General features: G+C 43.1%; 2 protein-coding genes across 2 annotated transcripts in view; both read right to left on the reverse strand.

The window, feature by feature from the left end:
* The window catches only part of ASPA (aspartoacylase), a 56,783-nt gene extending 37,515 nt beyond the window's left edge, over positions 1-19,268 (reverse strand). The window contains exon 1 of the mRNA XM_040617599.1: positions 19,059-19,268. The gene's annotated coding sequence lies outside the window, so the exon portion shown is untranslated. The remainder of the gene's footprint in view (positions 1-19,058) is intronic.
* TMEM211 (transmembrane protein 211) overlaps positions 1-20,779 on the reverse strand; it is a 64,847-nt gene that overhangs the window by 19,194 nt on the left and 24,874 nt on the right. The gene's annotated exons all lie outside the window — the stretch shown is intronic.

Raw genomic sequence — 20,779 nt, forward strand, 5'->3', positions numbered from 1 at the left:
TATCCAGTGGCAAATGACAAAGTCCTAGTTAAACCCCTGTATGCCTGCATGTACAGACTTGAATGTTTTGCCTCCATACAATAAAGAGTTGAACTTTCAGCAGCTTAATTGAACAAGTGCTCAGCTGGGGTTGTCTCAGCCTTTTATAAGATCCTCTCAAGCTTGATTTCTCTATCATGTATACACCAAGCTGCATTTCAAAATTGTCTCCTGTTTTTATGTTTCTATAACTCCTTTCCTAACAGAACTATTTTGCTGAGGAATGGAGTAGCTGAAATACACAATTATCAACCAATTCACCACCACCACATGACAGCTCTTGCTGCAATTGACTGAGCACATGAACCACTGAGGCCCCTCCCATGGCAGCGAGATACGGATGGTGCAGAGGGCACATATGCCCTGTGCTTGTGTGCCATGGCCATGGTGCTGCCACAGCTCCAGCTGTATTTGGCATCCTCATTAAAGCTTCAGCCTGCCACTGACTCAGAAAAATTAGCTTTCTTTCTCCAGACTAAAATCAGTAGGATTTAGGGGTTTAAATTCTGACTTCTGTTGCCTGACCCTTGCAACGTTTCCCATACTAGCATTAGCACAGGCCCTTTTTCCAGGGGATTCTGTGTGTTTCAGTGAGCCAGAATACAGGTGGCTCTGGGGCCAGGGCCAGGGCAGCTTGCATGGTGAGAGCAGGTCAGATGTGGTGTGCAATAAAGACAGCTGGTTTTAGCAAGCAGTTTCTGTAGCGATGATGATTTGTCTTTCCATGTATTTGTTTGTATTCATTGAAATGGTTTATAAAATACTGTGAAGGTGTTACTGCACTGAGCATTATCAGACGTGTAAGGCTGGCACAGTAAGCCAAATACAGCCCTGCGTTTCTAAAGACTGAAAGAGACTATTGAGGAAAAAATATATATAATATCAGCAAATTCAGGCAATATCAGATCCTTTCTCTCAGTTCTATATCTATATCTACAAAGTCTCAGGACATAACATTTAGAGAGTAACATCGATCAAGATACCCTGAGTTTATTGGCACAAGACTGCCTCAGACACGCTGGCGAGCATGGGGCAAGCCAGAGAGGTCACAGCCCAATCCACATACATTGACCAGCGAGGAAGGAGCCAGGAAGGAGGTGGGACATGCTGTGAGTATCCATAGCAGGAGGAGGAAAGTGCCCTTCAGAGCAAGTGTGATCTTCCTAGTCCTGATAACCAGGTGAACCAGGCAGTTCATTACACGGATGCAGTTAAGGCTGTGCATCTTTGCAGGCAGGGACTGTGGCTTGCTCTCTGCAGGAGTCACAATGTATTTCACAAAAACGGCATAACTGAAACACAGAGCTAAGTGCACCCACATGAAAGGCGCTGACATACAAACACCACTTGGGAGAATCTGGACAAAACAGCTACGGGATTTCCTTTAGGAAAAAGCGAGCTGTGCGTATGGCTGTCGTGCAGAGGACAATGTCACCCTGCTGAGCACAGCAGGACGGTAGGAACTGAGTAACGATGCGTTAAGCAGAGATGAAGGGAGGCAGCACCCCAGCCATTGCCCAGACTGCTGCCCTATCACAGGGGGAGGCCAACTTTGACACTTCTGCTCCTCTTGCAATCCAATTTAAGTCCCACGTCTCTGTTACTGCTGTGTTCCCGGGGGTCACGTTTGGGGCTGTTATAAAATGCAGGCACGCTAGCATTGCAAATGTCCCCAATCTGTGTCGTATATGCAGCTGTTTAATGAGGCCTGCTGTCATTACAGCAAAATTACTCAAGGACTTTCTTAAAAAAGCCTCTTATTTATAGTATCATAGATTACCTTAATGTCTTTTTACTGGGAAGTGCTTTGAAATACTGTGCAAACATTACAAGATGGTCCTGAAATAAAGTGAATTTAAACAGTATCTAACAAGGAAAACACAAATATTAGATGGAAGACAAAGCATTTGTTGAAATTTGCTGAAATCTACAGCAAAAGAGTATTTTTATGAAAAGTATGCACTTCTGTGCTGGAGCTATACAGCCTGTCTTGCACATGGGAGCTAGTGCAAGTGTGTACTCTGGCACTAATTCATAATGGAGAGATGAATGTGTGAAGTGTAAAGATTAGTAAGAATTTTCTCCTACCAGCAAAACTACCTACAAACCAGCATTACAAAGTAATGCTATCATTCACCCACAATATTCAGAAAGCAAGTTACTTTTTCCAGGCAGTGTCTTAGTTTTTGAAGAGAATGTCAAAAACCTGTGTTGATGTCCATCCTTTTCAAAGCTTTACGTAACCCTGACTATAATTTAATCTTTCACCTGTGCCACTTCACTGAAGTTTTCCTTTTTACCAAGTTTCATGTGCTTTATACCTGCTGCTGTCCCACAACTTATCAGAATTATCTCTGACTTCACTGGCACATCAAAATCCTTCCATACTTTCCATCACATTTCAATGACATCGACATTTTTTCCTAAAATACAGACTTTTGTATTGTGTCCAGGTTTTATTTTATGGCATTAGTTTTAGTTTGCTTTTTAATCTGTAGTGGAGAGGTGGACAATTTGATTTGTACCAGCCTCTGTGTGTTTAGTGCAGGCTTTCTCTTGCATGGACATAACCTAGATGAGCCTTTCATGAACTATAGCTATGCATCCCCGTTTGAACAAGAAGAATACATGAAGTACCTATCTAGTGAATAAAGGAGATATCCGGGGCATGCTGATTTAAACCTGGCCAGGTCCTTATGTTCCTACAGTGGGTAATTATAGGTGGAATCTTAAAAAGAAATATATTAATCAGAGTAGCACTGCTGCCAGTGCCCTTCCCGTCAAAATTCAAACAGCAGCAAGGAAATGAAGCGGTAATGATAGGGCTTCCATTAAGCCTCTAAATCTTTTTTCTTAGGTATCCATATTTTAATGAAATTTATATGCTTTTTAATGTAGGAGACATTTTGATGATCTTAAATACAGTCTCTAATTAAACGTTCTATAATTAAACTTCTTGGTTTATCTGTGTAAAATGCCAAGGAATTAGACCAAGCCTTATTCCTCCAGGTTAAGCCCTACTTTAACTCAAAGACATGCAGGGAAGACAGTGTCTAAGACCAGGTTTTATAAAGGAGTCATGGGAGCAGAAGGGCATCCCTATACTGGGGAGCCCCCATGGGGCAGAGCAACAGAAAGTCCACTCCATCTGTGCCCTGTCAAGGCCAGTGGGCTGGATGTGCTCCCAGCCCAGCAGCCCACGTGCCTCTTGGCCTGGCTTGGTGGAAACTCCTGCCTCTCTTGACAATTTACTCATCTACTTTTTCCCCAGCCTTTGATGAGATTCCCATATGGGATGTGGCATTTGTAAGACATAGATTAATCTGAAAATAACATTTCAGAAAACATGCAAAAGACACAATATACTAGGTTTTGAGTGTCTTCATTCTCACATGCCAATCTATAATGTTGCATCCCAGAAAACTACATTTTAAATAATAACTTTAATTAATTTGTGGAGGGTCTGGCTTCTGTCTTACAGACAGATCTATGCCATACTCGCCTTTGTTTGCTACATCTGTGAAACATCCATTATTTTTCCATGGTGCAAATGATCTCATTTCTGTTGCTTTCCCTGCAACACAGTGCCATGTTCATTCCTCCTTCGAAAATTTCAGAAAGAGAAGCAATTTGTAAGAATGACAAGAAAATGGCTTTTCATTTGTGTACACCACAGCACTCTGACGCACAGAATGAGGCTCTGGTGAGATTCACAAATCCTAATTCCCACTGAGTTTCAAGCAGTCCAAATTAAAGAAAAAAAAAATTACCTCGACCGATTTGATCATAAAGATTCTAATTCAGTACAGGTTAATTGAGAAGTCAGATTTCCTGCTATCACTTCTGGAGAGGAGGGAGATAAGCGAGCACAATGACTCTTTATCAACAATATGGGGACTTCATTTAAAGAGAGAGCATTAGGTTACAGGCTAGAAGATTAGTAGCAATCAGACTGCTCTCAGAAAAGAAAATGCACTGGGTGATAAAGATAGAAGGCATGAAGCTGGATGCATAGAAATGAGGTTTGATGCCAAATATTACAGGTCAGATCTGAGCTATCTGTCAAGTTGGCACTGATCATTGCCAATGCACAATTATTATTATTCACCTGTGATCAGGCCATTTACCACTATCAAGTCAATGGCTCCTCCCACCCATTCCATTTGTTAATGGCATTTTAATGAAAAAAAAAAAGTCCATCTATTATCTCTTTGAGATCCCTAACCATTGCATAATAGTATATGAAATACATTTATTTTTTCCCAATCACCCATAAAAAGATATCAGCTGTTATTCTGTTCCTTAGCCACAACCCCATAAATCTGAGTGCAGTTCTGCATTTAAAGGTGGCAGGCTTATTTTTCCTTTTTCTTTGTGTGCCATGTGTTTTCCATACCAAAAAGTGCCTGTTTTGTTGCAAGTGACAGAAGGAGAATTTAAAGGGATACTAGAGGATCATAAAAACTCCCCTTTATCCAATCCCAAGCATGCATTCACCTTATTGTTCTGCTGACTAAAGAATTAGAAACTATTAATATTGTCTCTGCTGGCAGGTCAGAAAAATACTTATTCTGTAGTCGAGCAGATTAATCCAAAGGGGGAAATAACCCTGCAAAGCCCTGCAAAAGCTGACTGTCTAACCAATCCATTTTCTAAACCCAGATGTTTTCAATCTGTTTAAGTGTTAATCTCACAATACTTCTTTTTATGCCTAGTGAAACGATTTCAACATGTATTGAACTATTAAGAGAATTCATATCCTTAGTACAGTTATTATTCTTTATGAAGGAGCCTTTTGAATGAAACCCCTATCTGTGAGTTTGTCAGTCATATGCTCACATTAATTGTTGAGGCATGTTAGGACCTCTTGCCATTAGCTTTTTTGATGCTCTCTGGATGCTGCCCAACTTTACTCTTTTCAAAGAAACTTATAGTGAAATCAGAGGCAGTATAATACTAGGTAAGTTATGAATTAGATGTTGGTGTTCTTCTGTGATGAGAGCCTGAATAAACTGAGATTTAGGCTTCAAAGAAGATGATTGAAGTTTTGGTCTAGGGAAGACATGGAGCACTTGTCCCCCCTCTGCACAAGGGCAGGGAATTTCTGATGCTCAACACCCTCCCTGGAGAGGCAATGTAGTGAAACAATTAAACTGCAAAGCAGTTATCACAACATTACACCCAATGATTAATTGAGGTTTCTGGACAGACCAGGTGGAGTGGGCAGAGGTTGAGGTCAGAGGTACTGTATTGCAGAGCCGGTGCTGGGTATATAGAATGGGTTTGCAAATGAAGGCACTGGAATCCAGTCTCAGAGATTTACTCCTGCAAAAACCGGGTAGCCATGAAACATAGTTGTAATTATAGTTAGCCATTTTTCCTGACAACTGGAGAGATTTTTTTCCTTTTTACACACACCATTCTTATGTCTTTTCTTGACATGACTTTGGTCTTCTGTGATAAAGAGCTGGTTTGAAATACAACAGCAAGGCTGTGAGTTTTAAGCCAAGACCTCTTCTGTGACAGGTGCTGATGGGCTCTGCTATCTGGGCTCACTGTGTGAAGAATAATGGCTTGCGAAAGGAAGGTTACAAATAAGGTCATGAAGCAGCTCAGGAAGCCTTGCATTTCATGTCAAGGATCTGAAAGGTTATAGGAGGCTGCAAAAACTTTCCTCTGGGGCCACTGACTGACAGATCAGTGTCATGATTATAACCTGATTTTGATAAATCATGTTGATCTACCATTTGCAAAAGGTTTTAAGAACACTGTTGGCAGTTCATGCATTGCTGTGAAATACTAGATCAAATCTATAGGAAAAAAAAAGCAGCTTATGCCTTCCTATGCGTCCTGCTGGCATACATACTGCACAGTAGCTGTCCCATACCATCGGGGAGCAGGACCTCCACCCCGGAGAGCTGCCCAGCCTTAAAGTGCCACACTCAGGGGAGCCTCTTCCAGTTTTGTGATTCTCAGTAGACATCCCAGTTCCTTAAGGGCCATTTAACCCCTGAATCCTTAAGCAAAGTCCCTTTGCCTAACAAGCAGGCAGTAGATTTTGTCTGTGGGAACTGGCTGGCAGAGAATACGTGCAGTCGCAGACGGCTATGCCTACCCACACAGGGTGAGGGGTTTATCTTAAGGCTTAAGGATGCCTCTTTTGTAAGTTTGGTATGAGACAAGGGAGAGGACTCATTTTAAAATTAAAATGAGGATATTTCAAGTTGTCCTTAATATTTATAAGGCTTCTTTTGCCTTACAGACAAATCCTCAAAGAGAAGATGGAAAGCTGCTCATCCTTATTTCTTGTGCCTTTAGTTCAGCTTCTCATTGTTTATACTATTCTAAGCAAAATAACTGTTCTGGAAATGTAGTCATTTACAAAATCCAGCCTACTAAGCCTTAAACAGCAGAGACATGTCCTGCTATGTTTGTCTCTTTGTTGTTGCTATGGCATTACCACACATTTTTCCATGTAGGAAAGGAAATCCCATGGAGACCAGATAATAAAGGCTCGAATTTCCAGGGCACAGTGTCCGTCTCGCCTCTTGACCTGTTTGACACCCTCTTTCACCAAACCTGCATTTACTGAATCCAAATAAACAGCCAGCCATCAAAGGAAATATTTTAAAAGGATTGCTCATGGTTAGCCTTGATGAAATATACATTGGAAAACCTGCATTTTAATCACATTTGGAGTTCTGCATTTCAAAAATGGTTTTGTTTAGCTACATTAGACTTGTCATTCAGGGAAGTTTCCTTCCGTAGGATGCCTGCATTTAAAAGTCAAGTTAACCAAACCCAAACAAATTTCCCAGGAGGCTGTAACAAACCAAACAAGCATCTCACATGCTCAGTGTCTGACCTCTGCACTGTACCAGGTGTATCTGCCTGCTATCTGCAAGAGTCTGAGATGCTGCATGTTTATACAACATCACCGATTCATCAAAGTATCATCACTGCACGTTGCTTGTTGGGACAACCTTGGCTTAGACTCTCCACTTGGCTTGACAGTAGTTTACAAAGGTTAATCCCGTGTCCTAGCCAGTCTGCTTTGCCTAAAGCCCTTAATCATTCTGGGTTGCACAAAACTATTGTGCCTTGTTTATCCTATAAGCAGCTATCTCATGGTGTTACCTGAAATTGTCCTTTGTGTATATGTTAAAACTGATGTGTTAATACAAGTTTGTAAAATGCTTTGGGACATGAGTCCTATGTGATTTTTCATTCAGGCCGATATGCAAGGTAGTTGTCATACTCAGTAACATTGATCTTCAATTTATTTTAATGTTATCTAGTTATAATTTAACTGTCACCTGTTGATGTAGTTATTAGGGAAGAATGTACCATTCACAACTGACTAAAGAACACGTCTCAGATTCAGAATTGTTCTGATGCAAAATAGCATGGTATATTTTGGGCCATACTTCTTGGGCTTCATTTGTCGTCTGTCTTCCACTGCTGTCATTTTTGAGTAACATAATTCAAAGGCACTGGCCTAGCCATCCAGGCATATTAAAATTGCCTTGTGTCCTCTCATCTTTCAAACCCGCATATCCATACTGCATATAGGATATTGCAGCCAGAAGACAAAGCCAGCCAGCGCAGGATAATCTGCCACAGGCAACATATAGCTTGTGGCCTTCTAAATTCTTCAGACAACACAGGAAAACAAACAGCAGCCTTATAGGCTTAATGGTCTTTTAATGGATTTGATGGATTCTGCATCAGCAGTTTCTAATGGAACATCTGAAGACGAAAAATTTCTTTCCCATAGCAATTCCTAGGAGAACATGAACTGACAATGCAGAGGCTTCCATTTGCAATGCTTTGATGCTGTGCGAGAGAACTCGATAGCAAGGCTCAAAGTCTACACCTCTTCTGAAAAGCCATTGAGTTTTCAGGGGATGGTAACTGAGCTGTGTCTGTGCCATCAGCTTGTCACATACCATAGCAGTCAATAGTGGCAAAAGGCACCAGTGAGCCCCATGAAGTCCAAGTCCAGCTTGATCAGGGCCATTTAACTCAAGTTCCCAGAGCTAGTGAAAGTTGCTGCAAAACCTGAGGCTAGCAGTCTTCTCCCATGCCCAGAGGGAGACTGTGGTTTTAGATTAGGAGTTTTTCTGCAGTTACCAAAAAGAAGACAAAGCCTAAAATTCCTTTGTTGAATCCAGATAGGCAACAGTGGTAATACATTCTTCCTAGTCACATGTCCTTGACTTTGTTATTTTTGCATAATCTTTTAACTTCAACTATTGATAAATAAATTGGTTTACAAGCCAGAGAGTAAATCACCATTCACTGCTGAGCTACTATTGTGCCTCTCATTTGTAAGGCAGCTTTCAAGCTTGTTTTTTAATCAGTTTGGCTTGACATTTTGTTTTCCTACTATTATTTATGAGCTGTATCTTATGAGTGGATTATGTAAAATAGTTTAATTCCAGTTGTTCCAATTTCTCAGATGCCATCACACAAAAGCTTGCTTTGAGTAGAACACTCAGGTCCAGACTTTGTTCTCAGTTGTGCTGATACAAATTAGACCATCATCCACTGGGATCAAAAGGGCTTTCCTCAGATTTACAACCGTTATGAGCATTTAGGAAAAATTTTAAGCATTTAGCAATGCTTTTCTCAGAGCAAGCAAAGGCACATTGCTGCCTCTTAGCAGCACATTTCACAGATGGGGTTAACCCACTTATCCAGCGTCCTCAGCTCAGTAACTGAACCTGGTGATTATTCTTGCAAGGAATTACCACTGCATTCAGCTGTGACTTGACTGCTTTTGTTAGAATATGCCAGAAATGTGAATGGGTGGATTTTATAACATTTGCTTTCTAAGATTTTTGGATGCACACAGTTACTTTCAAGCAACTAAAGCATTGGTGACTAATTAAAGCAAGTGCATTAGTCCCCTTTTGATGGCAGGTGTTAGCTCTTTTCTGTGAGAGAGGAGGCTACTAGTGTAGCAAACCAACAGCTCTTAAACATGTAAAAACTATCTCCAGATGTCAAAAATCTTGCCAATTATTACTCTCTATTTCACAGGTCTCTCTGATCTCTCAGCATCTGACTTCACACCTGAGTGTGGAACACAGAATGTGTGAAAACAAGAGCTTTGTTGCTAAGGAGCATTTGGTATGTATTTTTGCTATTTCCCTATACTAAATGATAGTTCATTTCTCAGGATGAAGCATGTGATGTAGCCTGCAGCAGCTGTAGATAAGGTGCACTATCATGCATAGGAGAGAGAAATAACAGTAACTACAAATTTCTGCTTCATGTTGGCTTGTTCAGGTTATTGCTCTGTGGTTGCCTGGACTCAGGTCACTCGGTCAAGTGCCCAGCTCCCGCGCTCACTCAGTGTTTTGTCAGAGGCCTGCCTGGTGTCAGAGCAGCAGCTGGCCCGTGGGAAGCCTCACAAGGAGCAACCTGTACTCTGCCATTTGCAAACCAAACTGGTTACATTTTTCATCTCAGCACATGGAAATAGATACAGTTAATTTGTATGACATCGTTGTGACAACACAGAGCTGTGAAGATGACAGATGTCACAAAAGCCATTATAGGGCAGTTTTTCAAAGATGACTGCAAACACAGTGCAAGGCAAAAGGTACACAGTTTTGTGAGTGTAAATGAGTCAATTACAACCAGAGGCATGCAGACTGCATGTTTGCAAAACTACGGCTCCCTTGTTTGAAGAAGTGCCTCTCAGATGAGTTATGTAGAGCTTTACAGACTTGCCTGGCTTTGCATTCAGGCAGGGAGAGCAGGCAGGACCTGCATGGCCCAGGTCGATGCCCGAGGCCTCATGCTGCATGGCCAATGAGTTTTGCTAGTGCTCTGCTGGACCCAGCACAACTCCCTGTCTGAACTACAAAGGTCCCGAAGCCTAGCCTTGCTAGGAGTGGGGAGTAATCCTGCACAAGGCCTTTATCCTAATTTATCCTTATTTAGAAAGGCATGTTATTCTAATGGCATACTATGCCAGGCATGATACAGTTTAAATGTTCTTCACTGGTTACAAATGTGACCTTCATTAACTTGTCTTTGTGCGCCTCAATCTACAGGAACAGCTCATTGCATTTTCAATTTAATTTAATTTGAATGATAATTTAAAAGTTGTTTGATGCAAATGCGACCATCTGCATCCTCGCAGCTGACACACTTTTTAAAGATGAGTTTGTTGGCATGGAGGGGGCGGGGCTTGATGGAGTATAAAGGCCACAGGCTTTGCAAGGTGGCTTACTGTGGGGTGTGGAGCACCTCAGGAACAAGCTGTGAGTGCCTGGGGGAGAGAAGAGATGCCGAGGCAAGCAATTGCTAGTTATCAAATTCATACGTGACTGTTTAAGTGATTGTAAGTCATCAGACCATCCCAGCTTGTGGTACTATTTGTCATCTGAGCTGTGGTAGCTACCCCATGTATGTGCTAGCCAGACCTGCTGCAGTATAAAATGCATGGTAGCTTAAACTGCTGGGAGAGGCAGAGCCAGGTTCTCTGTTGCCTTGTGTGTGGCACTCCAGTGCCTAGCAAAGACACTGCCTGTGGCTTTTATTACAGTTTTAATTACTATCAGTAATGACACTGTCATCAAACTAAGAGCTCATGGTGATTTTGTTGGGGGTGGAGGGAAGGTGTAGAATATCTCTTTTATTTTGCTGTGACTAAATCCAAGCTGTAGGTTTCTGGGAGCAAGTGCCTGCCTGTTCCTCCCCTCTGCTGTGCACCGTGCAGTACTGGATGCTTGAGGACAGTAAATAATAATAACAGTGCTAGTGGGTGTTTTTTCAGTCACTACTTGGTTGCTAAACGTTTAATAACTTGATAAAAGAGAAACCCTGAAGTGTTGCAGTGACTTTTCCAGAACTTGATCCAAGTTGACTGTTCACTCCCTCCTAAAGTAATACGATAAAATGGGCTCTGTGTCCAATTCAAGCTATTGAAAGGAGACAGAGAAACCATTTTGCCCCTAATGCTTCCCTGCTGGCAGCACTGGTTGGGTAGGATGGAAGGGGAGCTCCTCGCTAAGCCTTCACTCTGCAGCAACAGTGCTTCTACCTGCACCCCAGGGATTCATGCTTGGAGACTAGCATCCCATGTGGCTCCAACAGAGCCTACTTCAACTACTGAAAAGGCTGGCAAAAGGAAGAGAGCTGAGGAAGGAATTCAAGTAAATCACTTCATGTCCTCTCCCCTGAAAATCTTCTATATTTCAAATAATGCTTTTTTTGGCACCTGTGTGCAACAGCCATTGCACTGGTGCTCATGGGAAAATGGTTGAAAGCTTTTAGCTGAATTTGCAAGCATCGTCTCCCTTGCCATTGTGAGTTGGAATGAGGCAAATGAGAAAAATAACCCTTTCTAATAAAGAGTGGTCGTTGGCTTAGCATTGTCTGTGGCTTGGGAGACCTGGTTTTAACTCAGTACAACCCTATGTCCCTGAGGGGCTGAATTATCTTCTGATTTCTAGTGAAACTCAAGCATTACCACTCCTGCAAGAGCAGACTACACCCATCTCTGCTCTGTTCTAGGAGTAGCAGTGTGTGCTGCTGTCTTCTCAAAAGCAAAAAATAAATGTGCACTACGTCAGCACAGTGGAGTTGTAGGTATGGTCTATGCCAAAGCACTACTGAGGAAGACAGACCCCTTCTTAAAATGAGCATGCATGTTATGAACTGTAAGGTTTATTGTCTTAAACCTAGTAACTGGATGAAATGTTGGAAAAGCATCACAGCAGCTTAACTGCAGAGAGTTACTACTGATGCATTTATCTAACATTCTTCTTGCCCTTCATTTAAAACCATGTTTTCTGCAATTTCTTTTGTGCTGCCTAAACTGGAGAGATCACATCATCTTTAACAGAGGGAGCAATTGCCTAGAGCTCCCCACACAGCTCAGTTGTCTTATTGCATCGTGTTTCAGGTGCCTCTGAGAGCTGCATTAGCGGTCGCTCAGGAATACCAAAGCTTGGAGATACTTGTGTGGCTGCACCTTAGGTAGCAAGATGCACAAATGACTATGTTAAAACTTGGTCCCATTTGAAGTTCACTTTACAGGCAATCTGTCAGGATCCCAGGCTCTCTATCTGGCAGTAGAAAACTGAACGTAGCAACTTGATTTCTAATGGATGGCTCTTGCTCTGCAAATTACATTTTAACTCTATTTATGAACATTTCAAAGTGTTATTTAAGTCTGCTTTTGGAAACAAGCAAGAGAGATCCCTGGTTTTCTTAATTTGCTCACTGATATCTCATAAGATAAACAGAGAAGTTGAGAAGGTGGATGGGTACAGAAGCTTTAAATTGCAACTGTAAGGCTGATTTCTGATCCTTCTGCTATGTGTCAGTACTGCTTCGTACTGAACCCATTAGAGAAACACTTCACAGAAAAAGGCAACCCCACCAGGAGAGCCTTCTACCTCCTGTAGAGATTTGGAAGAAAGCTTACATCTACCCATTAGAAAAAAGTACTTTTAGCTTTTAAGTTCAAATTATGGATCCAAACAACATATGCTGGAACTGAACACAATCTTGCTGAGGAGAGGATCTGCCAAATCTAAGGCTGCTTTAGCAATAAATAATAACCTAATTAGGCTCCTTCCCTCTGGAGCAACCAATTTTGTGATAGTGATACAACAAGGCATCAGAGCCTCTCTTCTTAACAGCTATTCAGAACAGCACTGAAGTGTTAAACAAAAAAACCCAAACAAAAACCAAAACCCCATACACTTTTCTTGAGAACAGCCAGTTATAGACAGTCGCATTATTTGTGGTTGTATTTTCCTACCACTGTACATCAGCCACTTCTGAAAAAAAAAGAAAAAAAAAGTAAACAGCAGCTGGTCTGACTACTGTGCATTGCTGTGCAAGACAGGGAAAGCACTCATTTTATACAAATACTGATTGCAATGTGAGAAAACTGTGGACACTTTATTTTTCTCACAATACTTAGGTTCCTGATATCAAACATCTCTTTGATAGAAACCTTATAGTTTGGCTTTCAAGAGGCAAAATCACTTTAACTGGTGTGTTGGAAGGACTGCAGATTTCATCTGTCACTGAAAATCCTTCTGTGCTTCCTCTACAAACACACAAACATCAAATGATGGAGTTCTTCCAAGCTTGTCAGCTCAAATATCCTTTTCTGGCCTGGAAGATGCTTAAAATGGGAAGTTTTAGAAACAGAGATGAGAGGACTCGTGTTTCACCTTCTTCATGCTTGCTGCAAAAACTCCCACTACGTGCATTGCCCCTTGCTGGTAGTTTAGCTGCAAGGCTGGGAATTCATCTGTTTTTTCCCTCTGGATGTCTAAGCTTTGGCTCTTCCCTCTGCATAAACCTTGAAACCAGTCAGAGGGAATGAATGGTGCTTTTCCATCGGCAGTTCTGCCAAGCCCAGTTGGCAAGCTGTGGCTGACATGCCATTTAGTCCCACAAACAGCCAGCAATACTGGTGTGAGGAGGGCTGTTAGTGCCTTTGTTGTAGGAGAATTTTTGCACTGCTGGGGTAGGAACCCCCCAACAGCTTGGTAACTGAGCCCTTTCCCCCTTGTGTCCTCATAAATTAAACATAACGTCTGCTGCCCGCTCCTGCAGACAGCCGTATTCTAATAAATCATGTAAATAGAGTCTCAGAGATTCACTGCCCTTTATTTCACTTGAGTCCCGTAACTCAGCAGTTAATTGGATCCGAGATAAAATCTATTTTACTACATGTTCCTTAAGCAAGATTCTGTAAAATCCTCTCCCGAATAATAACCTATAGCATTGCTGTCTTTGTTTTGCTCCTCCAGGGAAGAGAGCGGTAAGGCACCATGGCCAAGCTCAAGAGAAATTTCCTTCCTCGTGACTCTCCCAGGCTGCTCCTGTTTGGCTGTCAGCTCCAAGCCACCAGTGTCCTGGTGAAGATTCACACTGTTTTTTGCATGGCAGCATAGCCAGTCCCTAAGTGGTGGTTTCCCAAGGGGCCTGGCAAAGTGTAACCCCTTTGGAGCAATTATACGAGGCTGTTCTAACCAGCAAATATTTTATCCTAACAGTAAGCTTGTTTTTCAGAAAGATGTTAGAAAATTCTGGTGGTTTAATTGGTGTACTGCACCTTTTCAGCTGGGGATTTCATCGATGAAACAGACACAGGAGGTACAACCACAAAGGCGTTTGGAGGGATTTTTTTCCATGGGGAATGGGAACCCCAAATCTTCTGTTTGCTTCTTGCTTTCCACCAATTGCAACACAGAAGAAATTTCAGGCCTTTTAGGATAGCCGTTTAAAGACACGAATAAGACCTGCACCTATGGAACTGAGGAAAGGCAAGTTCTTTTTCAGAATTTTCTCTCAAAACTGAAATCCTAAAAATTTTAGCAGGAAGATTTGCTGCGAGGCCTCTTGTCTAGAAATTGTCACGTCCCTGGTCTTGCTCTGTGCAGAGTGGGCAGCATCAGCTTGGGATAGAGCCCTTATTCCCTGCAAAGCACGTACCTGGCCTGTGCCTTGTTCACAGAAAGCATCGAGAGCCAGAGGTGCCTTCAGCCGGCACCACACAGAGCTGCAGCCTTGCACAGGTCACATCGGCTAAGCTACAGTGGTTTGGCTACTGTTTTTATTGTTTATAGACCTAACCTGAACCAGTATCTAGGAGCAACAGCAACATAATTAGCTTTGGCAATTAACACTGCTTAACTGAAGCTACTGCAGGACCAAAGGCACTTTTTTAGACTGCAGAAGCAGCAATTAGCATTTCATTTGAGTAACAAGCCTAGCTAGCCTACTGAGCCTGCCAGGGTCTGCTGATCTAATTTTGGGATCCATCAATAAACCTAGAGGCATTAAAGTGAGATGCATCGAGTCTTTCACCACCACGCTTGAAAAGCCTGACTGGAAAATGACAGGAGGATTTTGTCTTTTCTTGGTTATTTAATGGTCATCTCAGTGTACATGTGAGGTATCACTGGGTAGCACTGACTGCAAAAAAAGCACATGGGTGCAATTTGGTCTGCATACCCCAAAGGTTGAAACTGGTGCCTTGTGGGACCCTGGGAGGCAGAGGTGGTTCAGGGAGGCTCTTCCACCTCCAGCTTTCAGGTTCTACCTCCAATCTAGTAGTAAAGAAAGCAGAAATAACTTCCTGTCTTATCTGTACTGTCATGCGAATATCCTTTTCAATAATATATTTCTGCGCCGCTTTCTTTAATATACTTCAGCCAGTTTCTTTGGCTGGTTTCTGTTTGAAAAATAATGCATTCGGGAAACATACTACTTTCTTTTTTTTTTTTTTTTTTTTTTCCCAAGTCTCATCTACAGGTGTGGTTTGTTCACCTTAAATCCAAGGTCAGTTCTACCCTGAGGGGAAGGGGCTGCCACCACGCAGCCAGATGCTAGTGCTCAGGTCAGAGTGAGCAGGCTTAGTCACTGCTGTACCACTGCTGGGCATCAGGGAGTTAGGATGGTAGAGGTGCATTACATGCACATACAGCTTTTAAACACCAGGTTTCAAAAAACATTAGCTATAATATAGTGAGCATCCCTCTCTACCATCATTTGTGCATATTAAACTCCAGCTAACATACCAAACAGTATTTAGTAGTTTTGCTAGGAAATACCACTATAGAATTAGCAGAACATACCTTTTTTTTTTTTTTTTTTACTGTTCTTTGGCATAACACAGGGAGAAAAACATTGTCTTGTGAAGTTTTCTGATATCCTAAGGGTTATTACCCAACACAGCTGTTAATATAGCCTCTTTTCCTTGCACCCTGCTTTGCTGTTTTCTGTGCTGTACTATAATCAGTGATTTCCAGCAACCTGGAAGCTTGCTAAAAAAATAGACAGATCTGTACTTATGTAAAAGAGAGTGACATGATAAATTCAGGAACTTTCTAAATAGCAGCTTTATTAGAAAGTGTTTCTGTTGCAGCCAATAACAAGGACGGCTTTGGTGTCTCTTTTCTGAATCAGTGCTCCTGGGGTTTGAAGAAACATTCTTCTGCAACATGCACTTTGCATTTCCATAAGAGCTTTCCCAAAAAAGCCTATTTCTGGATATGCCAGAAAAATAGGAATGCTTTCCTGTTTCCTGAAGATGAAAACTTACTAAGCAGGAGAAAGCGTGTTCCCCCATTCACTGTTTATTTTGGTTACATAAGAAGTTTTTATTTATGGCTATGTATCAGGCTTGGGATTTTTGAGGGGAGAAAACTAAGACAAAAATCTCTAATCTGGCTTCTGTGAATTTTCTGCCACTGAGCTGTATGGAGGGGAAGGAGCTTGGCAATGGGACACCCATTCACAAGCTGGGGACAGGCTCCCTTCCCATGGTGTTCAACGCCCACTAAAACTCTTTGACCCCAGTGCTGGTCACCATCGGCAGCGTTTGTCACAGCTCATTACACAGCAGGAATGTGGAAGCCCAGTGACCTTTCCCAGAGGGACAAGCAGAAAAGCAATGACACAAAAGAGGGAAGAAAATGTAGTACACTTTAGAAGGGAAATAATTGAATGTTATTGTGATTGAAAACACTGGGCTGACAACAGGCAGGGACAAAAAATTTCCTTTTAGGGTGCTGGTTTTGGGACATGTGGGATTTGGACATCTATTCATTCAACTGGGTTCAGCTTCCCTTCCTGCCCCTCCTCAGCTACCAGGGAATTTTGGCAGGCTGGGGAATGGCTCTCGGGTCCCAGTGACACTGGGGCACGGGGGATCCCAGCACTTTTCTTATGCACTGGAGCAAGAATCTGAGGCTGGGGAAGCCTTGTTTGGCCTCCTTCTGCCAGGCAAAGGAAGCAAGAAGCCTAAACGTGACATTTCTAAACCTATTAAAGGAGTCACGATAAATTTTGAGCGTTTCTTCTGAAAGCTCCCCAGCTTCTGTAGTGGGGGACCAGAGCCCCTGGGACTGCTCCTAGCTGTGACTCCAGAGTTTCTCCTTCAAACGGGTCCAGGCTTCCAACCACCTTGTTCCCCCCTTCATTTCACTTCCAGTTTTTATTGTTTTTATTTAATCTGACTTCTGCAGTCTCCTGAGACAAACTGATTAATTCTTTTTCCCCTTTGTAGTCCCCTGAGTCCCTTGTTCAATCTTTCCCGCCTCAGTGAGATCTTAATAAATGCTGCTTGTGGCTGGAAGTGGGATTGGATCTCAGAACTGTAATTAATTCTTTACTTCTTTGATTGCTTCAATATGCTATTTACAGCTGTCAGCCCATGCAGAAGCAGAGGTTTGCAGACTGCCTCCAACTTTTGTCTCTGATTAACGTGTTGTATCCACCTTGCTTTCTCCTTGCTCTCTTGCATTTCTTGGTTTGCCTTGTATCTGGTTTACTGTTGACATATGAAAACACTGATGGACTTCCAGTTTAATGCAATCTCAGAGGCAATTGCCAGGCTTTCTCCGTCATTTGAAAGCCTCTTAGTCCAGGCTGGCTGCTTGTGACAGGGCATCCAGACCCACTGCCCCAGCATGACCACGGTCTGACTACAGTCTCCCTAATTGCTTTCTGTAGTCTCCAGCAGCAGTTTGCAGGATTTTAACTCCAGCACACTGACTGTCAGCCCAGGGAGTGCTTTGGAAGCATTGCACAGGAGGAGGAGGGTAAGCAGCTTGGAGGGAGGTGGGTGAGACATGGCAGAAATTACTAGGAGGATTGGAAGGTCTGAATGAGAAAAAGCTATTGAAAGGGTTTGTGGTTGTTGGCAGTAGATGGGAGCACAGTAAATGCTTGAAGCCTGCAAACACTACAGAATTATGTAGGCTGATACCATGGAATATAAATAGGAGTGGATTGAAATTAATCTAGGGATAATTGGGCTGAGTGGGGTAGCTGCTCCTTGCTGGCTGTGGGAGCCTCTTCCAGCAGGGATGGAAGCCCCCAGTGCTGGCCCTGTTTTATACTGAGGGAAGTGCCTCAGCCTTCTGCCTGGAACCTGCTCAGGGTTTCAGCAGTGAACTGGAAAGCTGCATTCAATATGCCAGTGAGGGAGCGAATGCAAATTTCCTTCTTCTTTCTCTTTTGGGTGAGATTTATGCCACCTCCACATGCACAGCCTCCTGGCAGCAATAAATCACAGAGGGGGAGGGAATGCTGTGAGGAAACAGTTACCCTGCAGTTTCTGTGTGAGGGGCAGGGACATGGGATGTGTGGGGATCAGCCAGCCACTGCCAAGCATGTAGCCCCAGCATTGCAGACCTGGTGCAGCACTCTTCCACTCCTTCCCACCACTGCACCAGAGACCACCCCCCAGAGCCTGGGGATTTGCTTTTTAGTCATCTGCCTTCCCTTCCCTCTTGTGCCCAGTGTTGTGTGTGTGCCCAGGTATGAGAGGCTGGGATGAAGCCATCAACCTCATCTTGGCAGACAGGTTTATTACAGAGAAGAGCACTTTGCCTGCTGTGTGCTGAAGTCCCGCCCAACGTGTAATGAGCTGGGCAACCCCCGACGTGGGCTGCATCGCAGGCCTACAGCTAGTGCGTCAGCAGTCACCCACTGGGACCTGCCAAAAATACATGTGGAGTGGAGGGCCCGGTTCAGCTTGAATCGTGGCAGAGCACAGCTCTGCCAGTAAATGGTATGGGTGGGAAGGACTCTGCTTTGCCCCAGTGGGCAATAATTCTGCTCACCTTGCAGGTCTGGCGCAGCCTCCTTGACCTCTGTGTTGTCTAACAGAGGCTCTGGGTTCAGCTCAGGGAAAGCAGAAGAGCCACAGGGAGCAGCAAAGGCATGAAGCAAAATAAGCAAATGCACCCTAAGAGTGTCTCATCTGGAAAAGCTCCAGCGGAGCCCTCTCCCTGGGCACTGTCATTATTGCTGTCAGGTGTCTTCACCTCTGCACTGCAAAGCAGAAATGGAGGTTGGGCAAGGCCATGGACAGGCACTGCAGGAAAGCTCTCAGTATTCATACCAACCCTGCAAGGCACCAGCTCAGTGCTCTGCTCCATTCTGCAGCTCCCTGGCAAAAATGCCCAGTTGATCTGATAAAACCTTGTCTTTCCCTGGTAGCCTCAGCCACCTCCTAGCCTTACCTTGCAGCCCCCCTGCTGCTGGGACTCTGGCTGGGCAGCTGTCAGGACTCGAGACACAGGAGATGCTGAATCCCCTTCACGCTGGTCCCAAGCAGCAAGCACAAGAAGACACAAAAGGGACAAGTTCCTCCCAGCGCATCATGCCGAGCCCAACACGCTCTGCTGCCCCTGCAGCCTGGCAGGGCTCGGCCAGGGGAATGAGCCCTGCTCCAGAGGATCTGGGTTCAACCTCTGGGAAAGGCATTTAGCTGCTGCCTGTAAGCACCTGACTGCAGTTTAATCCACTTTCAGTGCAGAGCCCTGACAAGCCCCCAGCAGAACTAGGACAGCTAAAAATACTCAGTGCACAAAGAAAGTAGCAATTTGGGTAGGACTGAACCAAAGTGATTTATCTTAAATCAATAGGTTCAAAAGATGCAGAACGTGGTCTCATCAGGTCAAGCATCAGAAAAAAGGCAAAGATGTGAACCAGTTGCAGGGCTTAAGAAAAGCAGCAAAATCTAAAGATTGTGCTAAACTTCACAGCAAGAGCAGCAGAACCTGTACCAGCAATGCAGGGAAGTGCCTGATGATCTCCCCACCATACGCTGACTTTACCTTTACTGTCAGTCTAAATTCTGCCAATTATTAAATTACTCAACTTGCAGCAGGAACGCAGTTAGATGTGATCCAAATGGTGTCACTACAATTATGGTAATTATCTGAAAACAAGCCAATTACTTCCCTCCTCTTCATGCCAGTTGGTACCAAGATAGCAGCTGTTCGAGGCAAATTTGTTATCACGTTACTGTACATTTGTTAAAGGTTGAGGTTATAGATTCTAGCCTTCTTTAAATATTAAAAATGCTATAAAATCATAGAGTGTATAATGTATTAGAATTTTTTTAAAATGTCAGGAAGGGAGAAATTTCTTTTAGATGCCAAGAGAACCAATGGGAGAGTGATGTACTAATGATTGCTGGCTGGAAATGTGTACTTTGCAATCAGCATAGAACTGAGCTATAAATTAACTTGTGTCAGCTTGTTACCTCTAACCATGTAAAATGAACTAAATACAGAAGTTTTTTGAGGATCTTTAACATTTCTCTTTCTTCAATTTGGGCATTCAGATTGCTCAATGCATCCGGAGGCATCTTCCAGGATAGGCCCCTCCACTGGATTCGCTTCCAGAAGCTCATTCAGTTTGTCAAGTGCTTTGGCTCATTTAATCACGTGAGAAGCAGCAACACTTATTTATGGAGAGTGAACAGCAAAGGATGGCTCAGCTCTGCCTGCAGTCCTGGGAGCACTGCCCCAGGCAAAGCAAGCTGGGCCAACATTGGGCAGAGCCATGGGAAACTCTTAGCCCACATGAAAAGGCTTCTGAAAGTCATGTTATCACGGCATCATTTCATTTTAAACCTGTTCATATTAAAGACTGCCTTGCCTGAATTTCTGGAGGTGTCAGAACATACAAAGCCCACCACTTGCAGCTACAGTCAGAGGTGCAAATGAAGCACTCTTAGACCACAGATCAGAGTGACCTTTTGTTTTGCACAGACCTTCCCTGTAGAAACTAGAGTCTTTCATCTCATGTTTGCTACCATATTCTCCTTTGGACTGACCTGGATTCTTTTTTCATGTGATGTTTTGAAATCTTTGGCCTTGATGTGCATAAATCACTTCTTTCAATAAATGTCAAGAGTAGATTAAAGAAAATTAAATGGCAGAAAGAAGAGATA

This window comes from Falco naumanni, chromosome 1, assembly GCF_017639655.2.
Source record: "Falco naumanni isolate bFalNau1 chromosome 1, bFalNau1.pat, whole genome shotgun sequence".
Taxonomy (NCBI): domain Eukaryota; kingdom Metazoa; phylum Chordata; class Aves; order Falconiformes; family Falconidae; genus Falco; species Falco naumanni.